This window comes from Indicator indicator, chromosome 14 (genome assembly GCF_027791375.1).
Source record: "Indicator indicator isolate 239-I01 chromosome 14, UM_Iind_1.1, whole genome shotgun sequence".
Taxonomy (NCBI): domain Eukaryota; kingdom Metazoa; phylum Chordata; class Aves; order Piciformes; family Indicatoridae; genus Indicator; species Indicator indicator.
This window is the reverse complement of record NC_072023.1, coordinates 3,562,347-3,572,028: the sequence shown is the minus strand read 5'-3', so window position 1 is coordinate 3,572,028 and position 9,682 is coordinate 3,562,347. Positions and strand designations below refer to the sequence as shown.

Below are 9,682 nucleotides of genomic sequence, written 5' to 3'. Positions count from 1 at the left end.
TTTGGTTTGACCTATTCTGGAATGGCCTTCTTGGAGCACGTCTGTTCCTAACAGCTGAAACTTGTATCCATCTGGAGGAAGAGGAATCAGAATCATCCCCCTTCATCAAGTTGGATATGGAGGTTTTAAATTCCTCCTTCAGCTCTTTCATGCAATTCTTTATTTCTCCAGACAAAGTTTCAATGGCTGAAACCAAAGAAGTACGTGCAAGACTATCCTCCAACTGCCTCATTTGGTCAGTGAAATGGCCAACAGTAGGAGGCACTCCACCATAATTTCTTGCCACAATCCTGCTTGCCAGAATAGTAGCATAATTAGGAGGAGCAAGCTTAATGAGCTTTTTGGCAAGGCCTGTTCCAACAGGAATTTCATCAGGATTCAGAGTCTTATGATCTCCGTATATTATTTCTCTCACAGCAAATTCTCTCAGACGCTTGATTCCCTCAGCTATTGTGGTCCAAGGCTTAGGGTTCCATGGTAAATCATCTCTGCTGGGGTACCTCAGCGAGACTGCCAGTAGGAGGCGTGCCCACAGAGAAGCTTTACCAATGCACTTGCCTAGATGCCTGTCTATGCCTGTATCCTTTGAGAGCATCCCCAACTGAGAGGCCGACTTGTCACCTACCACCAATGCTGGGGCTCCCATATCAAAACGCCTGGCTAGCTCAGTCGGTAGAGCATGGGACTCTTAATCCCAGGGTCGTGGGTTCGTGCCCCACGTTGGGCGCCAAAAATAAAAAGTGTGTCGGTGTGAGCTGAAATTCCCCCCCCACTGACAATAACCAGGCTAGCTCAGTCTGGAAGCAAATGAAAAGCTGTATTTACAAGCAGATGAAATGCAATGAATATGTACAAATACACAAAATTCACAACATTCACAAATATATACAATCAACAGAAAAGCACAACCGATCTCCCTTTGCTTCCCCCCAAGGGGACCCTCCCAAAGGGGCCTCCCTCTCCCAGGAGCTTCCCTCCCAGACCCCCCTGGACAGAGAAGCAGAGTTTAGTTAGAGCAGAAAGTTGTTAACTTAGCTGCCAAGGTCAGTGTGTTATCTTCAGCCAGAAGAGAAGAAGAAACAGCAGCCAGACAGCCCAGCAACTGCCCCCACAGCCGAACGCAGAATGTGCAGAGTGCCCACTTTGTTTTGGGTAATAGTTCTTAAACATTTCTATCTATCCAATGGAAGTGTTTAGAACAATCGTTATTTTGCTTTCCTACACCCAATAGTGACTTATTTACATTCTTTCACTTTCTCTGTTCTGAACTTTGCAAGGAAAAATTAAAAAGACAGTTTCAAACCATCACACCCATACGGCCCTGCAAACTACCCCACAAAAGAAATGAAAAATGCCCTTCTGTTGTCTTTCCCAGACACATGAGGGACCACATTCTCCTTTAAAGCACAAAAGCAGCATCCTGATCTAATGGAGGATGTCCCTGCTCACTGCAGGGGAGTTGGACTAGATGTCCTTTGGAGAGCCCTTCTGACTCAAACTATTCTACAATTCCATTCAATGATTTTTCCCAGTGTTTTTTTAACTTTTCCACCTAAAAAAACCAAATTGCTACTTTCTCAGATTTCCCAAGACGTGCAACCTACCATGAGAGATAACCTACAAAATGTTTTAAAATGTACAGGCTTCGTTCAATCTGTCAAAACCTCTGCAGTCTTAAATCACAGAACCAGAGAATATTTCTGGTTGGAAGGGACCCAGAAGGGTCATCAAATCCAAATCCTTGGTCCTTGCAGGACTGCCTAAATCTAAACCATATGACTAAGAGCCTCATTCAGACACCCCTTGAACTCTGACAGACTTGATGCTCTGAGAAACCTGTTCTAGTGACCAGCTGCCTTCAGTGAAGGACTTTTCCTAATGCCCAGTCTGAACATTCCCTGATATTTCTTCATTCCTTTTTGTTTTCCAGTCCAAATGAACTCACAGCTTACTGATCCATCAGTTCTAGAAGCCAGTAGTCTATTTTCTACCAGCCAAGGTCAAAGCCAAAGCCAGTGATTTATGTACCATCAGGAATTCCCTACCTAAGATATCAGTCAGTTCTTGAGACCAAACAACCAAAGCTGTCCACTGAGACCTTGAGACATATATTTGGGGGAAAAACAAATGCAGCCTTTTAGACTGTCTTTAAGATCAAAAAGATGTTTCTCTTGTATAAGAAGTCACTTGCTTCCCAACAAGAAAAGACATGACCAAAGTACAGGAGATGGAGCCCGAGCTGTCAGGCTGGGAGCTAGTTCTAAGCTCCTAAAGGATAGGTAAACAATCATATTATTAGGGCAAGTGTTAGAGAACACAGAAGTTCTTCACTATATTGTTTTCAGTGACATCTCAACTTGCTAAAATATGCAGATATAAAACTGTTTACAGGAAATCTTCCTTAATGAATGAAAGTGTCAGATGCATCTAGAAGAGTGCCAGCTCCAAATCAGGGATGGAACTAACTGCCTATGCCAGTTCAGTGGAAAATCTGCACACTGATTTTGTTTGTTTCTCATAGATGGAGAGACATGGCTGTGCTACACAAAAATCTCAACCTCAAAAAAAAAAAATCTCTGGGCCCCTCAGTTCAAGAAGGGCCTCAGAGAACTGCTTGAAAGAGTCCAGCACAGAGCCACAAAAACGATCAAGGGAGTGGAACATCTCCCTTATGAGGAGAGACTGAGGGAGCTGGGGCTCTTTTGCTTGGAGGAAAGGAGCCTGAGAGGTGACCTCATTCATGTTTATAAATATGTAAAGGGTGAGTGCTGAGAGAATGGAGCCAGGCTCTTCTCAGTGATGCCCAATGACAGGACAAAGGGCAATGATGGAAGTTGAGGCATAGGAAGTTGCATATAAACATAAGAAAATATTTTTTTTCACTGTGAGGGTGACAGAAGGCTGGAACAGGCTGTCCAGGGGCGTTGGGGAGTCCTCCCTCTCTGGAGGTATTCAAAATCCACTTGGATGAGTTCCTGTGTGACCAGCTCTAGGTGATCCTGCTCTGGCAGGAGGGTTGGACTGGATGATCTTTCAAGGTCCCTTCCAGCTCCTGGCATTCTTTGATTCTGTAATATTTCATCCATTTGCCTGAATTCCATTACCAGAGTATCTAACTACACAGCACCAGGATGCCCTCTCATCATTGGAAATCAAAAACTGATCACCAAGAGATAAATAAAAGCTAGTTCTCTGCATGCATCTACCACAGCTGTGAATGCAACTATCTGTAATTACTGCAATGCATGCACTAAAAACATCAACAGATTTTGGCATATCAACAAGTATGCACACATTAAACCTTGGCCTTAAAAACACCTGAGCATTTTCTAAAAGGGCATCCAGAAAGATGATTTGTTCCTCTGCCCTTTTTCATGGCTGAGAGGAATGTTTGAGGGATTAAGATGAAGGGATTTGAGTTTGGGTTTTTTTGTTTTGTTTTCTATATATTGCTGTGTATTTATACAGGCAAGGACAAAAATGTTCCTACCAGCAAATGTAGAGGTTAAAATGAGGTTTATGATGATTCTATGCTCCTGGGAGAATCCCAGAGTCTTGACAGGATCCCCAAGGATATGTGTCCTACAGAGATGATTTTTAATGCTTCCAGATAAGCTTGCATTGCAGCAAAGTGAATGACACTTTCAACCACATTTTTTTCTTGGAGCTTTAGGCAACCTTTAGATTTGAAGAATCACTGAGAGGAACTTGCTTAGAATCTCTGACTAAAGTAAGGTTAATTTTCATTACATACCATAATAGCTAGACATACAATGACCACAGCTTTAGAGAAAGGGGAGAATTTCATTTAGCACACACACAGTCTCACAGTATATCAGAAGTTGGAAGGGACCTCAAGAGATCATCAGTTCAAACCCCCCTGCCAAAAGAGGATCACTTAGGGCAGTCTGCACAGGAATGCATCCAGGTGGGTTTGGAAAGTCTCCAGAGAAGGAGACTCCACAACCCCCCTGGGCAGCCTGTTCCAGTGCTCCATCACCCTCACTGTAAAGAAGTTTCTCCTCATGTTGAGCTGAAATCTTCTATGTTCAACTTTGAACCCATTGTTCCTTGTCTTATCACTGTGAACCACCAAAAAGAGCCTGGCCCCCTCCCCTTGACACCCACCCCTCATATATTGAGAGACATTGATCAGATCCCCTCTCAGTCTTCTCTTCTCCAGACTAAACAGCCCCAGGGCTCTCAGTCTCTCTTCACAGGGGAGATGCTCAAGTCCCCTGAGCATCCTCCTGGCTCTCCCTTGGATTCTCTCCAGCAGGTCTCTGTCTCTCTTGAACTGGGGAGCCCAAAACTGGACACAGGATTGCAGGTGTGGTCTCAGCAGGGCAGAGTAGAGAGGTGGAAGAACTTCCCTAGCCCTGCTGGACACCTTTCTTGATGCATCCCAGGATCCCATTGGCTCTCTTGGCCACAAGAGCACATTGCTGTTCCATGGAGAACTTGCTGTCCACCAGCACTCCAAGGTCTTTCTCTGTGGAGCTGCTTTCCAGAGACAGCTAACTCAGCTTCACACAGAGACAGCTAACTTCACAACAGACATAGACACAGTATCTGTAGTTTCTGGTGTCAAGAACTGTCCTCCTGGAGTCCTCTAAACTTTGCAGAACACATTTTTCCTTGTTTCTGTGCTGCATCTTTTGAGTCTATTGATGGAATTTTCCAGTAATACCCCTGATTTGAAATAAATAAATAAATAAAATGAAAAAGAAGTGAACTCTTTGCAGTGGGCCTGAAATAAGAATAGGAAACAAAGAACTGCAACACTCAACTGCAAAAGGGCTCTCGGACTGCAGCCTATCATCACTGAAAGTAGTATGATGAGGCACAAAGTCAGGAAACCCCAAAACCTGAGCCTTTTCATCTTCATCCGCCCACTCTAGAAAGCTGGAATCCATTTTTACCATGTAATTTGTTTTTACTTATGAAATGTTGAGAGAGAATACCAAATGTGTGTGCTTTTAAATAACGTGCTTCCTTTTATACCTGAGCCCGAAGAAAATCATTTCAGAAGTATCTGAAGAAAAACATTTTACATATGTTAATACAATAACAAGCATATATTCTTCAGAAGGGGAAGACCTCTACAACATTTGCATTTCAAAGACTGTGTCATTCAAGAAAACACTGATTATGTGCAGAGCTCTACTAGTTTTATATGAGAGTAAGTTAGCTTTTTATTAAGATGAATCACAAGTGTTTTCAAGTGTTGTTTTGTTAAATCCCTTATCAAATGCAGGAGAGGCTGTCTGAAAAGCTAAGCTACAGGAGAGTCTTTCTGAAAATCTAAAAGTAATCAATACTGAACCTTAACCCACAAAGCTGTGAATTAAGATCCTCACCTGATCATTTTAGAATGCAATAGATCTTTACAAATAACACTTAGCATTTATTACCCACACTAATTAAGCTTCAAAATTCCTGTGAGGCAGGAGAGTAAAACCTCATTTTACAGAGAACAACATTTAGAATAGAAAGAAAGGTTATGTACACTGTCCCTGATTAGAAAGAAAAATCTCTGACCCATGGTTGGAATCCTTTGAGCAAATTGTCAGCACACATCCACGCTGTCAAGTTCCTCCTTCAACAACTTAGACTGCTCTAAACATAGAACAAAGAAAAGTTAGAGGAATATAGAACTGTGAACACCAGACTCTCAAACCAAAAAACACTGCACAAATCATATTCAGAGAGGTGGTCAGCACTATGCCCTGGCTTTCTTCTGCTTCCTTAGAGGCCAAGTAAAATATGAAGGTGGAAGGGAAACAGAGAGACCTAGATGAATAGTGATAATTATTAAAATGATGAATCCTGGCTAGGTCTATCTGAAGACATTTTTCTTATTAGAGTTCTGTGATTACCTGTGGGGGTCAGACACAGTGAAGCAGCAGCCACAGAGGCAATGCTGGCTTCTACTGAGCAGAAAAATATCCCTCAGGGAAAGAGTTTGCTCTTTTCTGAAGCAAAGCGGAAAGCACTTGGTGTTCTTTTGGACAGAAAGAGAGATCTATTTGTGGTGTTTGCTCACATCTGAAGGAGTGACTTGATTACTAAGTCTTTCCAAACTCAGCTGTATGAAGAGCTGCTCCTGTTGTTAACTTCATCTGGATGCATCCTGTCTAGCACACACGCTGCTACTGAAGTGATGAGCAGGTGAATGTGCCACTTCCAATGACAGATGGCCTCTGAGCTGAAGGATCTGAAATAACCTCCATTGTGGCAATTTATGTAACACACCCACAGAGGTGCTGTGATTGAAAGAAAAGATTTAAATGTTAGTATGACGACTGTTTAAGTTCTGTCTTTTATACAGAACCAGACCTTCACTTGTACGCAAAGCTAAACATAGTAAGATTAGCTAAATTCCCCAATGTGTTTTGGAGGCATTGTGCAGAACTGCAAGAACTGGTATTTAAGAAAACATTCAACAATCATCTCTGACTCTACCTTCAACCCTCATTCCCTGCTCCCATCACCTGAAGCCATCTTATACACAGCCTAACAAAAGAGAGCTACTAGAATTGGAATCAAACCTCAAAAGCCATAAAGTATCTCAGGTCTTGCAGGTCCAAGTTGCACGGTGTCTGTCTTAAAACAGTGCCTTGGAAGTTGAGATTGATTTACCTGAGAAGTGCAGAGACCAGACAAAGTCTTGGGATCTTCTTACAGGTCTCTCACCTGCAAAGAATGCATAAATATTTCTGTTAATGTCCTCAGCTAAAATATTTCTTTCCATTTATTCACACATATTTAGGATGTAAAATCAATAAGGCGTAGTTTGATGTCTTCTGGGTTGGTTTTTTTTTATTGTTGTTTGTTTCTAGTTTGTTTGGGGTTTTTTGGTTAAGAACATTGAAGCTTCTAATAATCTTCATGTTCTCCTGCTAAAGACATGGAAAGATTCATTTATTATGCTTTCTTCATTGAGCTGCTACCACGTTTATTAAATACGTCAGGTGAGGTAAAGAGATGAAACAAGAAAGTTTTACATGATCTGATAAAGCTCAAAGCAAAACCACAGGCAATTCCACACTGATTTGGATTCAAGCAAATCACAAAAAGCAAGCATAGTGCTAAACTTCACTTGCCACCTCCTTAGGGCTGCTGTCATTGTCTCTTTTGACTCCCTCTTACGTCTGTCAGCAGAGCAAAATAACCACAGATGAAACTGAACCAAGAGAACTTGGCAGTACACTGCCAGCATGCTAAAAGATGAACTAACATAGTTTAAGACCAAGAAAATCGAGAAGGGTAGATTTAGATTGGACATTAGGAAGTTCTCCACTGCGAGGGTGGTGGAACACTAGAACAGGTTGCCCAGGGAAGGTGGTGGAGGCTCTGTCCCTGGAGACATTCAAAGTCATGGGGCTCTGCACAATCTGATCTAGCTGGAGGTGTCCCTGCTTACTGCAGGGGATTTGGACTAGGTGACCTCTAGAGGTCCCTTCCAACCAAGAGAACTGTATGATTCTATATAAGCTCTTTAGGTAGAGTTTGAAGTAACTTCTCCCCTTATCTTGGTCAGGATTAATACAGAGTGACAGGCAGCAACATCAACCACTGGACGGACTGAAGGGAGAGCACATCGGAGTCCAGTCTCTCTCTGGGTCCCACTAAGACAGTGTTTCCTTCGTACAAAAAAGATTTCTTTTGGCTTATGCCTTGTGATGCCTCAAGACTGGGATGTGAAATGTTGTTCAAGGGTAGGCTGAATCTGATAGAACCTGCCTCTCAAATTATTGTTTATGCCTCTAAACTGGTAATGATTCAAAACCTTTTTTGCAATGTTATTTGAAGAAAACCTAAATGAGATTACTGCACTTCAATGCTGATACTCCTGAAGAAGATTAATGCCTCAGCTTTATATTACATTTGCATTCTCTCTACTCATTCCATGGAAAGAATGCTTTAAATAGTTATCACATAATTTGAGTGCCTATCAGCAAAGCATGCATCCCACTCTCAATATTGGCTTCCCACATTGACATTGTTGCTAGACACTGAAAAGATTAACTACATAAGTGAAACACACTCATTAGCCTTAAAATAATCATAACAGATCTACACATATCTTCCAATGGCTTTTCAAAGCCTAGTTTCTATTTTTATTATCAATTTTCCTAACTAAACTGCATTTATCATTACGGCAACAAATCATGTAAGTCATGCACACATTTTTGTCTCCTTGTGACAGACATTGATTGAGAAAGGAACAACTACTTTCAACCTCCAGTAAACAGCTGGAATCCTCAGATAAGGAAATCTCTGCACACGGCCAAGCTTCCAACATTGTGAAAAAAATGATGCAGTAGAAAGAGAAAGACAACAGAAGCCCCAAATGCTTACAAGGAGACAACATAATTTATAACCAATATTCATAACATAATTATCACACTCCTGTTTGTATTCTGCCACTAAAGTGCAACCACAGCTTCCTTTGGCATCACTGGATTTGTTCATGGGAAAATAAACCACATCACAACAGGAAATATCTGACTTTGCTAGGAGAAGATCAGAGGAGAATGGTTGAAGGACAAACTTATGCAATAATTAAGCTTTGATATATGACAGTTGACTCTTCATGACTCATTCATAAGATCTGCACGTTCTGAAAAGTCAGAGCCAAGCTCAATCCCTCTACCATGTTAGCAAGGATCTCAGGGTAGAACTGGAGTGCCTGATTGTCATTTTAGCATAAATACTGTAAGGGCAATTCAAACATGTTCCTCTGCTTAGAAATCTTAGCAGTGTGTTTAACAATTCTATTTAAAGACATGCCTTTTATAAAACAATAACTGAGACATCAAATTGGGACAATACATTAAACAAGGGCAAACAAAGAGTAGAACTTGAATAGAGACAATTATTGTTCAAAGTCACATTCTGGCTGAGTCCTGGGGATGGCATAGAAAAGGCCAAGAAACCAGCTTGAAGTGACCACACATACTTTTCTTCCTAAATAAATTCATGAGAAAGATATTTTTTAGGAATGATAGTATAGAAAGTAGGGGATTTCTTTGTGAATAAACTCCACTTTCCTCTTTTTGTGAGGAATGTGCTCTTGTGGCCAAGGAGAGCCTCAAGAGAGGTTCTCCTTCCCCTCTGCTCTGCCCCAGTGAGGCTGCAGATGGAATATTGTGTCCTGCTTTGGACCCCTCAATTCAAGAAAGACTTCAGGGAACTGCATGAAAGAGTCCAGCACAGAGCCACAAAAATGATGAAGAGTAGAACATCTTCCTTATGAGGAGAGACTGAGGGAGCTGGGGCTCTTTAGCTTGGAGAGGAGGAGCCTGAGAGGTGACCTCATTCATGTTTATAGAGATGTAAAGGGTGAGTGCCAAGAGGACAGAGCCAGGCTCTTCTCAGTGATGCCCAATGACAGGACAAAGGGCAATGATGGAAGTTGAGGCATAGGAATTTCCATGCAAACAGGAGGAAATATTTTTTTCACTGTGAAGGTGAAGGAGCACTGGAACAGGCTGCCCAGGGGGATTGTGGAGTCTCCCTCTCTGGAGATATTCAAAACCTACCTGTATGTTTTCCTCTGTGATCTGCTCTAGGTGATCCTGCTTTGGCAGGGGGGTTGGACTGGATGATCTTTCAAGGTCCCTTCCAACCTCCTAACATTTTGTGGTTCTATGAAAAAATAAAAGAGATACAGGAA

The 9,682-nt window shown here is 41.9% G+C and overlaps 1 non-coding gene across 1 annotated transcript; it reads left to right on the top strand.

The window, feature by feature from the left end:
• Positions 1 to 654: 654 nt before the first annotated feature.
• Positions 655 to 727, top strand: TRNAK-CUU (transfer RNA lysine (anticodon CUU)). The gene has a single exon. It is a non-coding gene; the product is annotated as a tRNA-Lys (tRNA).
• The last annotated feature ends 8,955 nt before the right edge of the window (positions 728 to 9,682 follow it).